This window comes from Geotrypetes seraphini, chromosome 2, assembly GCF_902459505.1.
Source record: "Geotrypetes seraphini chromosome 2, aGeoSer1.1, whole genome shotgun sequence".
Lineage (NCBI taxonomy): Eukaryota > Metazoa > Chordata > Amphibia > Gymnophiona > Dermophiidae > Geotrypetes > Geotrypetes seraphini.
The window spans coordinates 519566493-519581817 of record NC_047085.1 but is presented as its reverse complement, the minus strand read 5'-3'; the positions used below and the strand labels follow the sequence as shown (position 1 = coordinate 519581817).

The 15325-nt window shown below is 41.5% G+C and overlaps 1 pseudogene; it reads left to right on the top strand.

The window, feature by feature from the left end:
• LOC117355034 overlaps positions 1-15325 on the top strand; it is a 113567-nt pseudogene that overhangs the window by 59390 nt on the left and 38852 nt on the right.

Genomic DNA, 15325 nt, shown 5'->3' with positions numbered 1-15325 from the left:
TTGTCTACCCATGGGGCGGGGAAAGGTCATCCTGTGAGAATCTCAAAGGGAGAGCAGCCAAATGTCTGTGCATACAGAAAGAGATAGAAAACAAGAGAGAAACCATGTTGCCTGTACTGAATGTGGCAACATGTGACAATACCAATACATTTACTTGGTATAGCTATGGCAAAACAGATACAATACTCAGTTACTTAAGGTTCTTAATTGAACAATCCAAAAAGATATGTTTTTGCATGCTGCATATAACTATTATGGCACTTCAGAGAGACCATACTGATGTACTGAATGTATTCAGAAATGTATACTGAATGGATCATATGTAGGGAGCACCACGAAATAAACGCTGTATAAAGTAAAACTTTTTCTTAAACATATAACCCCTAACTAAGCTACATTTAGAATATGAAAGCTATAAGTAAAAGAACATTGCGCAGTTAGGCTAGTAAGAAGTGGAAAAAGAGCTCTAGAAATGGCCAATGTTATGTATCCTGGGGTACCCACTCAACTAAAGCAAGTAGACATGACACAGACAAAACATAAAGTTTTAGACGTGAAGCTATTATTCCATCTGTCAAGTGTGCAGGGCTGAATTTAACTCTGCAAATAAACACATTGATATAAAAAACCAAAACAAAGATAAACAATAATGTATATCATAACCATCTCATATTCAGAAAAAGGCATAAAGCTAATGTCTCTTTGGAGCGTCTCTATCTCTGCAGTGATAAAGAGGACCCTTGGAAAACATTAGAAATATCTGTGCCAAAACTGATCTGGGATGGCTATGTATACATCCGAACTACTGCTAAGAAAAAGAAAAAACAATTTAAATTAGCAACATAAGAACATAAGCAGTGCCTCCGCCGGGTCAGACCATAGGTCCATCCTGCCCAGCAGTCCGCTCCCGCGGCGGCCCAAACAGGTCACGACCTGTCTGAATCACCAGAAGGGGCCCCCTTGCCACCTTGGTTTCCCATTGAGTCCTATCTTCCCATCGAAGTCCTAACCCTCCGGTCTTGCACATGCATGACCTGGTTGGGTTTCTATACTTATTACCTGGTTAGCTTTCTATACCTGTGTTACATCCCAGCACCTCTCTCAGTATCCCACGATCCCTTTATCCCTCAGGAATCCGTCCAATCCCTGTTTGAATCCCTGTACCGTACTCTGCCTGATCACTTCCTCCGGTAGCGCATTCCAGGTGTCCACGACCCTTTGGGTGAAAAAAAACTTCCTTGCATTTGTTTTGAACCTGTCTCCCTTCAGTTTCTCCGAATGCCCCCTCGTACCTGTTGTCCCCTTCAGCCTGAAGAATCTGTCCCTATCCACCCTCTCTATGCCCCTCATGATCCTGAAGGTCTCTATCATATCTCCCCTGAGCCTTCTTTTTTCCAGAGAGAAGAGCCCCAGCCTATCCAACCTCTCGGCGTATGGGCAGTGTTCCAGCCCTCTTACCAGTTTCGTTGCTCTCCTTTGGACTCTCTCAAGTACCGCCATGTCCTTCTTGAGGTACGACGACCAATATTGAACGCAGTATTCCAGATGTGGACGCACCATCGCTCGATACAATGGCATGATGACTTCCCGCGTCCTGGTTGTTATGCCCCTCTTTATGATGCCCAGCATCCTGTTGGCTTTTTTCGAGGCTGCTGCGCACTGCGCAGATGGCTTCAGTGATGCATCCACCAGCACACCCAAGTCTCTCTCTAGACTGCTGTCTCCCAGCAATGCTCCCCCCAATTTGTAGTTGAACAACGGGTTCTTTTTCCCTATATGCATGACCTTGCATTTTTCCACGTTAAAGCGCATTTGCCATTTGTTTGCCCAGTCTTCCTGCTTGTCCAGGTCCCTTTGCAGGTCCTCACACTCCTCCCTGGATCTAACTCTGCCGCACAGTTTGGTATCGTCTGGTATCCTAATTTCAGCTAAAACAATAGAAAGGAATTGTGTTTTCCAATCTGTTTTCAATTCACAAACGTGCCAGCTGTAGCTATCGAGCTATATATATCTGTATCAAGGAGCAAAAGGTCAAGAATGAAAATATCACTAGCAAGAAGTTGAAAGGTCAAGCGAGCAATACGATAACCAATACCATGATATTGGGCAATGAATAAGGGAGAGCTAGCAGCTGGTATCCAGGGTTTCCCCTCTTTGCACCAAAGTCCGTCCAAAAGGGCGGCTTTGGGCACCTGCCAAACGCCAGGCATCGAGTTCAGAGGGGGGTAACAAAGGACTGAAGCTGTAAAAAAAGAGAGGAAGAGAATCCTGTTCACCCTTGAAACCCAGAAGCCCATTTAAAAGAAGGGCTTGGACATCGTGAAAAGTGTGAAGGGTAGTGGGGTGACCAAGGGTCAGAGGAGTAACCATCTCTACCACCATAGCACATGCAACCAGGGCTCTCAAGCAGGCAAACATGCCTTGAACTTGAACAAGAGTGACTTTTGAAAAAAAAAAAAAAAGGCAACAGAGCGTAACTTACCGCCATGCTCTCCCTTCATGGTGTTACAATGGTCCCGAACAAAGAGTTAAAACATATGGTCATAATCAGGAAGACCCAGGCCTGGGCTAGAAACCAAAGCACATCTCAAATGTCCAACATTTCATGAGTCCATCTGATAAGAGCAGTCATTTCAGAACCCAGGGTCTGTCTCAGAATCTGGTCATAGAAGGAACAATCAGAGATCCATTGGTGGCAGTAACCAATCATATCAAGAAAAGTAAGCATGTCTTTCTTGGTAGCTGGGCGGGGCAGACCCAGAACAGCAGCAATGCGGGAAGTGCAGAGTTTCCTCTGACCATGAGACAGGACAAAACCCAGGTATTTCACTTCAGATTTACACCAGTGCAGTTTATTTCGTGACACCTTGTGACCACACACAGACAACCATTGTAAAAGGTGCAAACTATCAGCCTGACAGGTTTCCTGAATTATGGAACACAAAAAGAGGTACAGGATGAGGACAGAACCATGAGGGGCAGTCCATGGCTGTAGAATAGCCCTGAGGACAATGGAGAACACCACAGGGGAGTCAACATAGCCCCGGGGCATTCTACACCAGGTATACTGTTGCTTAAAAGTGAAGGCAAAAAGGGGCTGAGAAGCCTCATCAACAGGGACTGAAAAAAAAACATTCTTTAGGACAATGACAGAAAAAAACATTGGCTGCTGGTGGAATGGAGAAGAAAAAAGGAACATCAGGGACAATAGGTGCAATGAGAATTACCAAAACATTAACAGCCCTAAAGTCTGAGACGAAGCGGGGGATGCCATCAGCTTTGACAACAAGAGCGATGGGCGTATTGTAAGAAGAGATGGTGGTTTTGATAATACCGGAGGAAAGAAAAGTGACAATCAGTGGAATCATGATTCTCACCGTACTGCTTGCAACATTGTCAGTGGAAGCCCAAACCGGGAAGTCTGGGGGAAGGGGCAAAAGCATTCATGCACGGACCCTGATAATGAAAGCAAAGAACAAAATCAAGTCTGGCAATCAAAAGTGCATTTGTACTTTATATAATTCAGACTGTCAAATAGAAAAATGTGGCTTTCAGTCAGAAAAAGAAAACCAGAATCGCATTCCTTAAGGTCAGTAACTAGGTATCCAAATAAGCACAGAGAAAATTTACAACTTGCTAATCTTCTAAAAACAAAACAAAACAAAATTTTGCCAGCACAGAACACAAAGGAAGCAGCCGTAGAAGAAACGCACAAAATGAGTCAGGATCAAACTATTGTATGTTTGAAAGGAAGACAAGAAACAGTTCTTGTGTACAAGCTGCGAAGGAAAGATCTTAGACTGATTCAAACACCGCTTGCAATTCATTCCACATAACAGCATGTCCTACCTCAGTGTTAAACACAGTCTCTACGGTTGTTGTGTAAAACACACTAAATCACAAATAGTAAGGCTTACTTTGTTTAAGAGTACAGACAGTCAAAGTTCACTATGTAAAGAGAACAGATCTCAAGTGTCTGCAGTCAAACCTCAGAGCAAATCATAGGGAGAGACTTCTGTGCAGACTATCATTGATCAAATGTTCTCTCAGAGAAACTATTCAAGTGAACAATTTTGACTGATATAACCAAAGACAAATTTTTTCAGTGCTTACTGCTTAAGTGATTGTCGATTATAATACTGAAAAAATACTTAGCTTGGGTCGAACTTCACAACCCAGTCCACTCAATAGATATAATCCAATAAATCCAATATCCAATAAGACGGAAGATCTCTGTTTCGCCAGGAAATATATTATATCAGGCTTCTTCAGAAAATAAGGATTTGGTCAAGGACAGACACTCTTGGACCATCCATGACTAGCCAGAGTCGAGCAGCGGTATAACTTTCAACCAACAGCTCGAAGCGGCAAATGCAAAACCTCAGTGTTAAACATATAAACAGTGCAAAAGTATACGGGAAAGGATTGGTGACACAGAAAGATGTAGGCTGAAGGGAGTGTCACACACACTGGCAACATAAGCCTTACAAGTCTCATCTATCTAGGAGGGGGAGAATCCTAAGTGCCTTTATGACTCATTACAAAAACAATATAACAATGCAAAAATATTCGCTTACCTTACCTTATAAGCGAAGTACAGTAATAAGAGACAATAAAATCTTATACTCTATAAAATTTTTAACCTCACAAATGACAGAGTGGGCAGGGGGTTCTATAAATAATTTCATTCTTCCTGAAAGAATGGCAGCTGCTTATATTCACAAGGGGCGCTTCCCAAAAGTACCCCGAGATTTTTCCCAAAAAACTCCATAATAGAACCCAAAGCTTGAACTTAAAATAAAGGGTGGGAACAGGACGCCAATACCAGTGAGTATTAAAGAACAGAAAAAATTCAGAAATACTCACAAAATATTGGTGATGTCATCTGCCCCTCCCGGGCGGGCCCCCAATTGAAAAGGATTAGGTTCCAATTACTGCCCCACACTCTCTCTGTCATTAGCAAGACAGATGCATCTGGGGACAATATCTTAGAGACAACAGACTATCTCCCAAACATGTCCAGTTTATTGAATGTTCTGTAATTCTTTTTATATCATTTTACTTGAGTCAATGTCGTCAGCATGTGACGTAAATACAAACCATATATGGACACAGGTCACATGAAACTTTAAAGAAATAACAAGCATCTTACTATCTAAAGGCTGAAGTCCAAAGGCTGCCCTGCATAGCAGACAATTTTGTTATCTAAAACTTCTTACAAATACAGCTTATGAAAACAATTAAATTCACTTCACAGCAAGATAAGAACACACATCTTTCAAACATAAAATGGCCTTGCAGTATTTCAGAGAAGGAAAAACAAACAGGATCTGGTTTTCTTACAGCTTCAAACACAGCCTAAGGAAAACTACAAGGTACATGATACGTGTCCCTTCAAAGGCCAAATACACCAAAACCAAGCTGAAATGCACATTCAGCCTCGTTTTGGTTTCAACTAAAAATGACAGTAAACATAAGAATTGCAGCTGCTGGGTCAGACCAGACTTGTGGGTGTCCTCCTTTCTTCTCCCTAAACATAAGAAATGCCCCCCACCAAACCAGGCCCTTCTATACACTATTAGTGCTACTCTCTTCACTGAGCACACACATAGACTACTGATGATATTATTCCTGGGCTTACCTTACTACCCTGGTGGTCTAGAGGCACATTTGGGGCAGGTTCAATCCCAGTCGCACCTGCCCAGTCCATGTCTCAAATCAAAATGGCTGCTATGACTTTCAGAGGCAGTCTCACAAGACCTAATCTTTTTTTAATCATGTTTATTACCCTGTTTCCCCGATGGTAAGACACTGTCTTATTTTTTTTGGAAGGCCAAAATATGCTCTAGGGCTTATTTTCGGGGGGATGCCTTATTTACCCATGAAGAAGACTACAGTACACAGTTATTGTTGAAAAAAAACAGAATTTTATTACCTGTATTGGATGTTCTGGACGTGAACAAACTCCTGCAGTCTCTGTTAGGGAGGGATGAGGGAAGCTGCCTGTGTTTCCTTGCGCGGAGTCACATGCGCGCGCTGCAGTCCTGTCACTTCCTCCTCTTCACTTCATGACGAGGCGCGGCACGCAGCCATGGAGGCAAATACGGTAGACGGAGGGACCACACGGAGTCACCCACCGTACCACCCGATTCGAGTAAGCGCAGGTATCGGTGGGTGGCTTATTTGCGGGGGGTGCCTTATTTTACATTTTTTTCTAAAAAGGGGGGGCTGTCTTATTTGATGGCCCTGCCTTATCATCGGGGAAACACGGTAGTTGCTAAGGCAAGAATATAATAGTAAACATACAAAGGCATATATGTCAAAATCAAAGAACCCATGGTAACAAAACAGAAATAATATACAAAGGGAGACAGTGGCTTCCCAGCTAAATCCCCCAGCACCCATGAAAAGAGTAATAATAATAATAATAATTTTATTCTTGTAGACCACCAAAGCCATATACATGTAGTTCGAGGCGGTTTACAATGAGAAGTACTGGACAATCAGTGAAAAAAAAAATACAAATCATCAGAAATATATACAAGACAAAAAGATTAAAAATTAAAACAGTGAATCATTCAGTTACAAATCGATCAAACAGCTGTGTTTTTACTACTTTTCTAAAAGTAAAATAAGATGGAGCACGCATAATAATATTACCGAACCAGTCATTCATTTTACCTGCCCGAAATACAAGAGTTCTATCCAGTAATCTTTTAAAGCAACAAGCATTTACTGTTGGGTAAGCAAACATATGGATTCTAGGTGTAGAAAAAAGTGAGACACCAGGTACACAGAAGCCATCTCAAATATTGATTTAAAACAGATACAGGAAAATTTAAACAAAACTCTTGCCTCCATCGGTAACCAATGTAGTTTTTGATAATAGTGAGAAATATGTTCCCATTTTTTCAAACCAAAAATCAGCTGAATTTGTTAGTCAGAAAATTTTGAATAACTCAAATTCTTTTCAGGGTTTTCTTATATGTATCCAAATAAATAATATTGCAATAGTCAAGCATACTTAAGATGGAAGATTGAACTAGCAGACGAAATGATGCAACATCAAAATATTTTTTAATGGTTCGGAGTTTCCATAAGACCGAGAAACATTTTCTGACTAACAAATCCGTATGTTCTTCTAAAGTGAGATGCCGGTCCATTGTCACGCCCAAAATTTTTATGGAATAGTCTATAGGAAAATCCTGACCATTTAAAAGTATTGACGTATCTTTAATTTTGTCATTAGGGCTCACCAAGAAGAATTTGTTTTTTTCAGAGTTAAGTTTCAATTTAAATTCAGTCATCCACAATTCAATCTGGTTTAAGATAAAGGATAAATGAATTTTTATCTCAGGAATCAGGCTAGTAAGGGGAACAACTAAATTGATGTCATCTGCATAGATATAGAATTTCACTTTTAAACTTTGCAATAAATTCCCCAATGATGCAAGATAAATGTTGAACAATGTCGGAGATAGCGGGAAACCCTGAGGGACTCCACAGGAATTTACCCAACGACAAGATTGTTTATCATCACTATAAACTTGATAAGATCGTTTACTCAGAAATCCCTGAAACCATTTTAATACATTACCAGAAATCCCAATTGACTCCAATCAATCAACCCACTAGCATCAATGGAGGCATCGGACACCTGCTACAGAAGAGAAAAAGCCACATCCAAGCAACCCCAGTCATACTCCATCCAGACTCCCCACTCTCTACCATACATCCCACACACTCCCCACAGATACACACCCTAACTCCCTACACCGCCCACCCATACCCTAAAGACCAAGAAAGTCTACCCCTACCCCAGTCTGACAGCCCTGGGGCACTATGGAAAAAGATAAACCCCACAAAGAAATTCTTACAGAAGAGGCCATGAGCCCGTAGGCACATAGAACAACAGCAATACTTACAGAGTAACCCCTTCAAAAACAGTAGGCAATAGCAAACAGAGTACAATTAGGAGTAAGAACCAGGAGACAGTAGATGTTGTCATAATAATGTCATGCTGCAGGAACAGAGGATCAATACCAGATCTGCTGCAAATGCAGCCAATAGAAATGTACAAACAGTGGGAGCAAAGAAATATTCTAATGGGAAAGAGAAAAACAACAAACAGCCAAGCAAACAGTGAAAGCTAGCGGCCTTCAAAAAGAAAGTAGTAAGCAAAGGGAGCACCAAAACCCTCATCAAAAATGCTGGAGTGAGGTGTGTGGAATCACAGCTGATCTGACTCGCCCAATGCAAAGGAAACATAAAAATAAAGTCAATCAATCAACTGCAGCTGCAGAACCCACTGCACACCCAAATCAGATATAAGCAGAAAACTGCAAAAGGCCTGTCGAAAGACCCTCAAGTGGCCGCTGGAACAGGTGGAGCTTTCCCGCTGCTGATAGGTTGCGGACCATTCACAGAGAGTTCCAGCTCCTTAGGAGAGTCCATATAAATGACTTTGTTTTGATGTAACACTCGGGCTCTATCCAGATAAAGAAGATTGATGTGTATGCCTCTCTGATATAATTTTTGACAAAAAGGCGCCATTGCCCTGCGTTGTGCAGAAACGTCGACAGAGAAATCTTGTAAGAGTAGCACCTTGGAATCTGCAAACCGTAGCTCAGCTTGCCCGCAATATTGTGCCATCACTCATTCCCGGATTGCAAAATTCAAAAACTTTGCAATCACCGGCCGGGGACGCTTCTCTCTGTCTCTGCGCAGGCCTAGATGATGAGCGCGTTCAATCACTACGTGGCCAGCCAGATCAGGCAGGCCCAGCGCTGTTGGTATCCATGTTTCCAAAGTGGTGCGAAGGTCTTTATCCTGAAGAGATTCGGGGAGTCCTATGAAATAAAGATTGTTTCTCCAGCCCCTGTTGTCTTGATCGTTGACCTGTTCCTCAAGCTTTGATTCCAGAGTATGAAGGCGTTTCTCCACATCATCTGCTCGTTCCTCATGCTGAGCCAGCCATTTCTCCACTCTTTGAAGACGGCTAGTTTGGGCATCCAAGCCCTCTTTAAGTTCCTCAATGGCAGCATGAATTTTATCAAGCTTCTCCTCCATTGCCTCTATAAGCGATCGGATAATCTCCTTCACTGCAGTATCCTGCAAGGCAACCACCGCCGCCATTTTGGAGTTAGGCAGGCGAGTTTTATCTTTCTCTCCCCAAGATTGTTTTGCTGTCATGGTGCACAGAAAGGAGCGTGAGAGCGCTGAAGAATCAATAGGCTTGGAAGAAAATGGGGTCCTAGAAAAGAGTGATATTTAGCCGATTCCATGCAAATTCCTGGAGTTGTTTCATCAGGCATCCGTTTAGCTACAATGCATCATGTGAAACTCCCCTCTCCCCCCCCCCCCCCCCAAGATCTAATCTTATCTGTAATTTCTGGGCGCTCTATGCCTAACAAGGTTCAAGATTAACAATGGGTTTAGGAGTACATAGTAATTATAGAGAAAATAACACAGAGCGGAGATCATGGAAGTACTGAAGAGTAGTTAATTACAAGGAAAATAAAGAACAGGCACACAGAACAGGGCCTAAATTTACAAAATCATGTGAACAGGTGAAGTTAGAATAGTGTTACTCTAAATGTTAATTGTCTATGGAGAACATTTCCGCAAAGAGATGAGGTTTTAGCATCCACTGAAGTCAAAGGTACGTGGTCTCGGCTTTGATGATTACAGGGAATCTGTTCCAAATCTTTGTACCGATATAAGTGAACAGCGAGTTAAATATACACTTGTTATTTGACTTTTGAAGAGGGAAGAATTTGAAGCAGCTTCTTGAGACTTCTGGCCTAGGTTGATTTATTTATTTAAATATGTATAACCCGCAAATCCACAATTCTTAAGCAGGTAACAAAATCATTACATACATAATAAAAGCACAAAAAATACAATTTCATAAAACAACCCCCCTCCCCCATAACAATAAGCACAGTCATCAACAAAACACACAAAATACCTTAAAACTCTTTACTTGACAAAACAACGTTCAAACAAAGCAGTTTTAATCCCTTCTTGAACTGCAATAAAGTGGACACCTGTCTTTATCCAAAAGAAAGATTTTTTTCAGTACACTGGCCCTACACTGAAAACATTGTTTTGCAACTAACAGATCACTTCATAGTATTCAAGGATGGTACTATCAACCATATTCTGTCGACAGATCGTAGGATGTGTTCCAGCTGATAAAATTGCAACATGGCACGTAAAACAGCTGAATGGTTATCTCGCAGCAGCCTGAAAATGAAACACAATACCTTGTATTCAATGAGAGTCTTTATCGGCAGCCAATGCAAGTCGCACAGAATCGGTGAAATATGATCATATTTCAAGGCTCAAACAATAATACGCGATGAAGGGTTCTGTACCAATTGCATTGCTTGAAGCACACACTTGGGCAAACCCAAGTACAAAGAGTTACAATAGTGAAGCACAGGAGCTATCAATGTTACAATAGTTGATCTAATATTTCGTTACAAATTGTCACCTCTATAAAAATCTTGAGAGTAGTCCTTGATCAAAAACTTTCTTACTATGACCAGATCAGCGCAGTAGTTAAAAATTGTTTTTATAAACGACATATAATCAGACCATTAGCAAAGGTGCTGGAACCAGCAGCTTTAAACATTCTAATTCATTCACTTGTGATTTCAAGGCTAGACTACTGCAATTCATTATACAAAGGTATTTTGCAAAAAGAATTGAAAAGGTTACAAATAATTCAAAATACGGCAATAAAAGTTATTACATATTCAAGAAAGTTTGACCATGTAACACTCCTTTTGAAGAATGCCCACTGACTTCCAATCTCATATAGAATCACTTATAAAATAACAATTACATTACATTGGTGACTTCTATTCCGCTTATACCTTGCAGTTCTAGGCGGATTACAAAAGAAGATAATTGGACATTTCCAGGAAAAATTACTGGATATGGTGCTAATTACATGCTTGAGAGTTTGCTTGGGAAATTACAAGATTGGGAACAATAAGGAGATGTTTTTGTTTTTCTTTAATACATTTTTGGAATAGCAGGGTTTTAATTTCCTTTCGGAATATTTTATATAATTTTTTTAAATTCAGCTATCAAAATCACCTACTTTCTTGATCGACTTCTTATACTCTACAGTCTGTCCAGGACATTAAGATCAAATCAACATCATCTCCACTCCTTCCTTGAAAATCATTAGTACAAGGCACGCTACCATTTTCTCAGTTATAGCCCCCCAGCTTTAGAACGCCCTACCAATCTACCTGAGAAAACAAATAGCACTGGATAGATTCAAAGGTTCCCTCAAAAATTCCTTGATAAGGATGTCTTTGAAACCTAGAGTCAAGGATCAAGATATAATTTGCGTCATTTAAAATCTTTTATCGTTTAAATTTATTAAAAGCCTTTATCCACACCTTTTTTACTTGTTCCCCTCCTTGTTGTTCTAACCCTATATGTTTTTCTTATGCTATCACCATTGTAGTTCTTCCCCTTTCCCATCTTGTACCTGTCCAGTATTGTACATTTGTTTGAACTTGTCCATGTATGTTATTGTCTCCCCATTTTAGAATTGTAATCGCTTCAAAATATTTGATAAGCGTGTGTATCAAATTTTAAATAAAAAAATAGTTTCACAGTCTGCACAATAGTCGCAATTTGAAAAATACATGAGATACCACTGCTTTCACCTGTGGTTTGAAAGAAAGAGAAGAATCCAACAGCACACCAAGGTATCTGCATCGCTGTACCACCAGAACAGGAACCTGATCTAACATAATCTCCGACGGACCGTATGTCACATCTTTTATGCAACTAATGAACAGAACCTCCGTTTTATCAACATTCAGTTTCAACCGATTGATTTTCAACCAATCCTGAATTACATGAAAACAAGCAGTGAGATCTTGAACAGCTTTATCCATAGATGGACCAGTAGGAAACAAAAACTATATCATCTACATAAAGATGAAACAACACTCCTGTTTTTCGCAACTCCATGGATAAAGGTGACATGTAGACATTAAACAATGCTGCAAATAAAGCAAATCCCTGAGGAACACCACAACTTAGATATGACCAGTCCGATTTATCCTGTCCTATTTCAACATGACATGTCCTGTTTTCCAAAAAAAGACTGAAACCACTACAAAACAGTTACTGCAATCCCCATCACATGCAGCCTTGCTAACAAAATTTAGTGGTTAACTGAATCAGAGGCTGCTGAAACGTCTAAAAGAACCATGTGATAGAAAACCCCATGATCTAACCCCTAATAAGGGCACTGCAGAACCCCTATTATAAAAAGACAGACTTTACACGGAATGCTGTTGCTTAGAAAGTGAATTTATTATAAAGTAAATACCAGCATACAGAAGAGAACAGGAAATTAGTACAGCAATCAGTGTGGAGTAGAAAGTAAAGCCCACACCTAGTGTGCAGACCTACCCTGTCTACTGAAACTTTCCCATCTTGCAGCCACGGATATACTGTTCTGCCTTGCATTACAATCTATTACGTTCATTCTGATTGGCAAGAGTCATTAGCATAATTAATAAAAGTAGTTATAAGTAAATATAACTGGCTACTTCTTTATTGATGTTGAAGCAATTAGCATTGACGTAAATCATTAAATCAATTTGCATTTACATTTGTTATTATCAGACTCAGGTGGTGGGCAAAAAACACCCTAAAATTATCTAGGCCCAATATCCTTTATATCTGTGTCTTTTCCAGAGGTTATCAAGCTATGACCTATCCTGGATGGGCAGACTAAATGGGCCATTTGGCTTTATCTGCCACCATGTTTCTATGATTTCTTGGTGACTATGACCAACAAGACAGCAGTTCGGTTCTTCAGTCAGCGTTGCAAGGCCATCAGTGCCGAACTGGTCGCTCTAGTTCAGCCCTAGCCATGGTGAAGGTTCCTATATGTCTTCCCTCCATGGCCCATGATAGGACGTCTGTTGAGTTGGATAGTGGCCTATGGAAATCTGGTAATCCTAGTCGCACCTGATTGACCGATACAGATATAGTATTCTGACTTGGTTTGGCTCCAGCAGGATCAGGGGCTCCAGCTTCCTTGTTCTTGCCTCCTCATACAGGGTCTGATTTCGATTCAGAATCAGGACCGCTTTAATAATAATAACAACTTTATTTTTCTATACCGCCATAATCTTGCGACTTCTAGGCGGTTCACATTGAAGAGAGCTGGACAATCAGTAAGTTACAATATGTAGTTAGTCTGTGAAATTATAGTAAGTAGAATCTTAAAAAAATGCAGCGAATTACAATGTACAGTTTGTTAAGAATTTCAGAGGGGACATTGAAGAGAGCTGGACAATCAGCGAGTTACAATATCTGGGTAGTCAGTGCAATTATAGTGTGAAGAAGCTTGAAAAAAATAATACAATTTACAGTTTGCTAAGAATTTCAGAGGGGACATATGAAAAAAGCAATGGAACAAGTATTTGGTGTAATTACTGTTTAGGTGATATATCTGTCGAATAAGGCAGTTTTTATGGCTTTTCTAAAAGCGTCGTAGGTCAGTCTAGCTCCATTAATGTAGTTGTCTAGCCAGTGTTGTTGTTTGTTTGCTTGGTACATAAACGTTCTATCCAGAAATGTTTTGTATTTACAGCCGGTGATGCTTGGGTATGCAAATAGCTTGCAGTTTCTGGTTTGTCTTTTTGGGCTGTATAAAACAAAGTGAGACAGCAAGTATGTAGGAGCTAGTCCCCAAACTAGCTTGAAGCATATGCAAGAGAACTGGCAGCCAGTGCAGTAGTCTGTAGGAGGGGCTAACATGGTAGTTTTTTTTCAATCCAAATATCAAGCAGACCGCTGCATTTTGAACAATTCTAAGTTTCCTCACTGTTTTATGGGGTATACTCATATAAACTATATTGCAATAGTCCAGTGTAGAGAACACTAGTGATTGCACTAGTAATCTGAATGACAATGGGTCAAAGTATTTTTTGATGGTCTTTAGTTTCCATAATATCAGGAAACATTTTTTTACCACTATATTCGTGTGTTCTGCCATTGTCAATTTTGTGTCTAATGTGACTCCCAATATTTTTATTGTTTTAGTAATCGGGTGGTCGTGGTCTTTTATATGAAGTTTTGGTAATATGACATGACTCTTGAGCACGTGGCCTTGACTAACTGAGGCTATACTTTGGCTGTGATTGCCACATTGCTTTACTGCAAGAGGAAGTCCACACTAGTGGCCTATGCGAAGGCTTGGAGGTGCTACCAGGCCTGATGCCCCCTGGGACAGGTGGAACCATCTGTTCCATCGATTCGTAGTGTCTTGGAGTTTCTTCAGGATGATGGCGTCTTGCTAGTAGGATGCGTTTAGAACTGCTCCACTTGTGATTTCTTTGTGTGATGCATAAGAGAAGAGGTAGAGTGACTGTTTCAGCCCAACCTTGCTGAGACGGGCTTTGTGTCTTCCTCACCTTGGGGTGAACCTTTGAGAAGCAAAATTTCGCTTAGCCCTTCAGGACCAGCCCCAGTCGATGGTCTATATCATAAGGGGTACAGGGACAGATTTAAAGATTACATTACATTACATTACGGATTTCTATATGTATATCTCAATGTGTATACTTTAGAGAAAAGGGAGGAGTGGTACCACACGCTCAAAGGGGGTGTCCTGAACCTCCCGCGCTGCTGTAAATGGCACCTCAGCGGTATGGCAGCCGCGCTGACTGTGTCTACCGCCTCTGCTCCGGAAGAGGTAAGTGACGTCGGAGGAGCAGCCGCAGTCAACTCCCTGCGTCTGCTAGCCTAGCCCCCAAGATGCGAAGAGAACGAGGCCTACTGCCAGGGCAAGGAAGTCTGCGTGGGGGAGGGGCACCTCCTACTGAGCAGCCATTTTGCAGCCTTAGAAACAACTCTGGGGCTCTTTCTCCAGCTCAGGGTTTGTCTCTTGCCGTGGGTGGGGGACAGAGAACTGCACGTCACAAGATGGACGACGCCTCTGGGCACATTGTGATAACATCGCAAAGGGGGCGGAGCATCAGGGGAAGGGCCCTTGACTACCTGTCTCAGCTTGGAAGGGGCGGAGCTTGTTAAGCGGGCTCCACAGCTCGAGACAAATTCCACAGCTGCCCCTCAGGAGGCCGCGTGCGGGGGGGAGGGAGGAGCCAGGGCGAGAGGCGGAGATGAGAGCGCGCGAGGCAGAGACACTTTCCCGCCCAAGGGAGATTCTGACCAATGAACTCCTCTATCTCCCTTATTCCACCCCCCCCTCCTCTTCCCATCAAGGGACCATTCTGACCAATGAGCACTATAAGGACTCGGCCTTCGCTATGAA